We start from the raw sequence: 6,496 nt of genomic DNA, 5'->3' as shown, positions 1-6,496 counted from the left end.
ACACTTCTACCCCCTTCCTGCCTACCGGGCACTTCTACCCCCTTCCTGCCTACCGGGCACTTCTACCCCCTTCCTGCCTACCGGACACTTCTACCCCCTTCCTGCCTACCGGGCACTTCTACCCCCTTCCTGCCTACCGGACACTTCTACCCCCTTCCTGCCTACCGGGCACTTCTACCCCCTTCCTGCCTACCAGGCACTTCTACCCCCTTCCTGCCTACCGGGCACTTCTACCCCCTTCCTGCCTACAGGGCACTTCTACCCCCTTCCTGCCTACCGGGCACTTCTACCCCCTTCCCGCCTACAGGGCACTTCTACCCCCTTCCTGCCTACAGGGCACTTCTACCCCCTTCCTGCCTACCGGGCACTTCTACCCCCTTCCTGCCTACCAGGCATTTCTACCCCCTTCCTGCCTACAGGACACTTCTACCCCCTTCCTGCCTACAGGACACTTCTACCCCCTTCCTTACCAGGCCAGTTTTCAGCTTTCAGCGCTGCCGCACTTTGATTGACAATTGCGCGGTCATGCAACATTGTACCCATATGAAATTTTGATCATTTTTTTCTCACAAATAGAGCTTTCTTTTGGTGGTATTTCCTCCCCGCTGGGCGCTTTACTTTTTGCGCTATAAATAAAAAAAAGTGCAAAAAATTTGAAAAAAAAAAAAAGTTTCTTTGTTTCTATTATAAAATTTTTCAAACAGATATTTTTTCTCCTTCACTGATGTGCGTTGATGAGGCAGCACTGATGGGCACTGATAGGCGGCACTGATGGGCACTGATAGGCGGCACTGATGGGCACTGATAGGCAGCACTAAAGGGCACTGATAGGCAGTACTAATGAGGTGTCACGGATAGGCGGCACTAATATGCAGCACTGATAGGTGACACTGATGATGGGTAGTGATAGACGGCACTGACTGGCATCACTGCTGGGCACTGACTGGCGGCACTGACTGGCACAACCGCTGGGCACTGACTGGTGGCACTGACTGGCAGCACTGCTGGGCTGCACTGATGGGTGGCACTGGTGGGCAGCACTGGTGGGTGGGCACAGGTAGGTGGCACTTCTGGGCACAGGTGTGTGACACTGCAGAGTGGCACAGGTGGGTGACACTTCTGGGCACAGGTAGGTGGCACTTCTGGGCACAGGTGGGTGACACTTCTGGGCACAGGTAGGTGGCACTTCTGGGCACAGGTGGGTGCACTGCTGGGCACAGGTGGGCGGAGCTAGTGGGCGCACTGCTGGGCACAGGTGGGCGGAACTTGCGGGTGGCACTGCTGGGCACCGATCATCAGTGCCCTGATGATCGGTGCCGATCCCTCCTCTGACAACTGCCGGTTCTCGGCACTACTTTCCTCACGATCTGACAGTGTGAGGAGAGTGCAGCCGAGAACCGGCACTTGCATTTCCCTGTGATCAGCCTGTCATTGGACACCGCTGATCACGTGGTAAAAGGCCGCTGTGATTGGCCTTTTACCACATCACGTGATCAGCTGTGTCCGTATGACGTCCGCCCAGAACTGTCCGGCCGCAGTGAAGCCGTCATTCGGCTATCTGCGGTCGGCAACTAGTTAAGGACATAAAGTTATCCACTCTCCTTTTTCTATCCCCATTACATGTGCAGATCACACACTTGTTACCGGGGTAACACCCAACTAAGTTATTAAAAAATGTGATATTCGGGGGAGGGTTAATCACGTTGGGGGCAATTTTATTACGTAAAGGAGGTGCCCTCCTAAAGGTGATTTCAGGTCTGTCCGGCGAGATTTGTGCTAGTGTGGGGTCAGCTTTAAGAATCTTCCAATTATTCTTTATGATTCTGCGTATTGTTTTATGTTGATTGGAATAGGTGGTGACCAAGGGGCCCGCTTTGGACGGGCGTGATTTGGCCACTCCATTCAATAATAATTTCCTGTCAAGGTTAGCGACCTCATCCAAAGTGCAAATTAGTGCAGATTCATCGTAGCCTCTCTCTAGGAATCTATGTTATAAAACATTGGCTTGTATAGTATGTGTCCAGGTTGGTACAATTCCTCCTTATTCCCTGGAATTGACCTTTCGGGATATTAGAAAGCCAGTTGGAATGGTGACAACTATGTGTTTGGGAATGTAACTATTCCTGTCAGAATCCTTAACCCCTTCACGCCTAAGGGAGTGTTCCTTGTATCCACGTTTGATGTTGTAAACGTGTTCACGTAAACGGTCCCTTAGGCATCGTGTTGTACGGCCTACGTACTGTTTGTTACATGGGCATTGAAGCAGATAAACCACGTACCTGTTATTGCAGGTTATGAAATGATCAATATTGTAGTTTTTACCACTTGCCTACCGGGCACTTCTACCCCCTTCCTGCCTACAGGGCACTTCTACCCCCTTCCTGCCTACCAGGCACTTCTACCCCCTTCCTGCCTACCGGGCACTTCTACCCCCTTCCTGCCTACAGGGCACTTCTACCCCCTTCCTGCCTACCGGGCACTTCTACCCCCTTCCTGCCTACAGGGCACTTCTACCCCCTTCCTGCCTACAGGGCACTTCTACCCCCTTCCTGCCTACCGGGCACTTCTACCCCCTTCCTGCCCACCGGGCACTTCTACCCCCTTCCTGCCTACAGGACACTTCTACCCCCTTCCTGCCTACCGGGCACTTCTACCCCCTTCCTGCCTACCGGACACTTCTACCCCCTTCCTGCCTACCGGGCACTTCAACCCCCTTCCTGCCTACAGGGCACTTCTACCCCCTTCCTGCCTACAGGACACTTCTACCCCCTTCCTGCCTACAGGGCACTTCTACCCCCTTCCTGCCTACCGGGCACTTCTACCCCCTTCCTGCCTACAGGACACTTCTACCCCCTTCCTGCCTACCGGACACTTCTACCCCCTTCCTGCCTACCGGACACTTCTACCCCCTTCCTGCCTACAGGGCACTTCTACCCCCTTCCTGCCTACAGGGCACTTCTACCCCCTTCCTGCCTACAGGGCACTTCTACCCCCTTCCTGCCTACCGGGCACTTCTACCCCCTTCCTGCCTACAGGACGCTTCTACCCCCTTCCTGCCTACAGGACACTTCTACCCCCTTCCTGCCTACCGGGCACTTCTACCCCCTTCCTGCCTTCAGGACACTTCTACCCCCTTCCTGCCTACCGGACACTTCTACCCCCTTCCCGCCTACAGGGCACTTCTACCCCCTTCCTGCCTACAGGGCACTTCTACCCCCTTCCTGCCTACCGGACACTTCTACCCCCTTCCTGCCTACAGGGCACTTCTACCCCCTTCCTGCCTACCTAAGCACAATTCTGCACCGTTGACATGTGATAGTAAAACCATCCATATCATCACAACTACTTTGCACATCCAGGTGGATTATACCGCGATTTTTTCAGGACAAATTGGGCTTTCATTTGGTGGTAAATGGTAACGGATATCTCCTGATTTTTTTTTTATTATCAAAGGAAAACTGGCCCAAAATAGTAAAAAAAAAATCCTTTTTTTTTATTTAGCTATGTGTTTCTTGTTATGACCATAACCTACCACCAAAGAGCAACCCAAAATAAATTCTCCAGCTCTTGACGATCGCAGCGATACCATATATGTGTATGTTATTTGTTGTTTGTACCCGGAGTACAGCCCAGAAACAACAGTGCGCATTTTGTTTTTGTCTTTTTTTTTTTTTTTTCACCTAAAACACACTGACACTAACTGACACTGACATTAACACTAACTGACACTGATACCAATTTCTTTTTAAATCTTGACCTTTGACCCTGACCTTTGACCTTGACCCTGACCTAAACACTAACCCTGGCACTGAACTAGATCAAACCTTGATCTAGGTATTTTTTTTTATTTTTTATTTTATTTTTTTAATATTTATTTATTTATTTATCTTTTTTTTTTTTTTTTTTTTTACAAACTTTTTTTTTTTTTCTTCTCTCTGACAGGAGTTCGAGAGATACAATGTATCTCTCTTCTCCATTCATAGAGAGAGAAAAAAAAAAAACAAGGGGGCCGGGCTGCACAGTGACTGATCACTGTGATAGCCAATCAGAGGCTATCACAGCGATCATGTGACCCGGGACCGGGGGTCCCGATCGTTAGAACGGGACCCGGTGCTCTCAGTGACACCGCGGTCTCGGTGCTGGGAGCGCACTGAGGGGCGCGCTCCCAACACAAAGACAGGTACGCAAATATGCGGCCCCACGGAAAAAAAGCCCAGGTCCGTGAGGCCGCATATTTGTGTTACGTCGGCGTCAAGGGGTTAAAGAAGGAGTGTGTTACTATTCCGCCATTCAGATTCATGAGCGTTAAATCCAAAAAGTTAATACTCTTCTTACTATATTCATAAGTTAATTTGATATTTAAATTATTATTATTCAAGGATTTAAAAAAATTATTAAGTGCTTGCTCCTCCCCCTTCCATATAAGTAAAATATCGTCAATGTATCTTCTATAAAAATACAGCTCTGGCCAATCTCTTGCATAGATAATATCTTCCTCCCATCTTGCCATAAAGAGATTGGCCGGGCTAGGAGCGAACTTCGCTCCCATGGCCACACCCTCGATTTGTAAATAAAAATTGCCGTCAAAACCAAAAATAATTGCTGGTCATTGCGAATTCTAATCAGTTCAAAATAAACTCCTTTTGTAAAATCGGCATTCCGATAAAATCGTTCAAATAAAATTTCACTGCATCCATTCCATCATGATGTGCTACATTAGTGTAGAGGGACGAGACGTCAGCCGTGACTAGGTACAGTGGGGATGGAAAGTTTGGGCCCCCCAGCTAAAAATGTGTATTAATGTGCATAAAGAAGCCAAGGAAAGATGGAAAAATCTCCAAAAGGCATCAAATTCCAGATTAGACATTCTTATAATATGTCAACAAAAGTTAGATTTTATTTCCATCATTTACACTTTCAAAATCACAGAAAACAAAAAAATGGCGTCTGCAAAAGTTTGGGCCCCCTGCAGAATTTATAGCATGCACTGCCCCCTTTGCCAAGCTGAGACCTGCCAGTGTCATGGATTGTTCTCAATCATCGTCTGGGAAGACCAGGTGATGTCCATCCCAAAGGTTTTAAATGCCCCGACTCATCTGACCTTGCCCCAACAATCAGCACCATGGCTTCTTCTAAGCAGTTGTCTAGAAAACTGAAACTGAAAATAGTTGACGCTCACAAAGCCGGAGAAGGCTATAAGAAGATAGCAAAGCGTTTTCACATGTCAATATCCTCTGTTCGGAATGTCATTAAGAAATGGCAGTCATCAGGAACAGTGGAAGTTAAAGCAAGATCTGGAAGACCAAGAAAAATATCAGACAGAACAGCTCGCAGGATTGTGAGAAAAACAATTCAAAACCCACGTTTGACGGCACGATCCCTCCAGAAAGATCTGGCAGACACTGGAGTTGTGGTCACTATTCCACTATAAAGAGATACTTGTACAAATATGGGCTTCATGGAAGAGTCATCAGAAGAAAACCTCTTCTACGTCCTCACCACAAAAATCATCGTTTGAACTTTGCAAATGAACATATAGACAAGCCTGATGCATTTTGGAAACAAGTTCTGTGGACCGATGAGGTTAAAATTGAACTTTTTGCCGGAATGAGCAAAGGAGAAGAAGGGGCACAGAATTGAATGAAAAGAACCTCTGTCCAACTGTGAAGCATGGGGTTGGATCAATCATGCTTTGGGGTTGTGTTGCAGCCAGTGGCACAGGGAACATCTCACCAGTAGAAGGAAAAATGGATTCAATAAAATTTCAGCAAATTTTGGATGGTAACTTGATGCCATCTGTGAAAAAGCTGAAGTTAAAGAGAGGATGGCTTCTACAAATGGATAATGATCCTAAACACACCTGGAAATCCACGGGGGATTACATCAAGAGGCGTAAACTGAAGGTTTTGCCATGGCCTTCACAATCTCCTGACCTCAACATCATTGAAAATCTATGGATAGACCTTAAAAGAGCCGTGCTGACAGACAGCCCAGAAATCTCAAAGAACTGGAAGACTTTTGTAAGGAAGAATGGGCAAAGATACCTCAAACAAGAACTGAAAGACTCTTGGCTGGCTACAAAAAGCGTTTACAAGCCGTGATACTTGCCAAAGGGGGCAGTACAAGATATTAACTCTGCAGGGGGCCCAAACTTTTGCAGACGCCATTTTTTTGTTTTCTGTTATTTTGAAAGTGTAAATGATGGAAATAAAATCTAACTTTTGTTGACATATTATAAGAATGTCTAATCTGGAATTTGATGCCTTTTGGAGATTTGTCCATCTTTCCTTGGCTTCTTTATGCACATTAATACACATTTGTAGCTGGGGGGCCCAAACTTTCCATCCCCACTGTATGTATCAGGTTCTGTGATTAAATCTTTAATGTCCAAAAGAACCTGTTTCGTGTCCCTAAGATAAGATGGGGTCCTAGTCACTAGAGGCTGCAGAAAATGATCAATGTACTCGCCTGCTCGTGAGCTTAAGGACCCTCCCAC

The sequence above is a fragment of the Staurois parvus genome, unplaced genomic scaffold, assembly GCF_062004578.1.
Source record: "Staurois parvus isolate SC_StPar_1 unplaced genomic scaffold, SC_StPar_1.0 ptg002646l, whole genome shotgun sequence".
Lineage (NCBI taxonomy): Eukaryota > Metazoa > Chordata > Amphibia > Anura > Ranidae > Staurois > Staurois parvus.
This window is presented reverse-complemented; position numbering follows the sequence as displayed.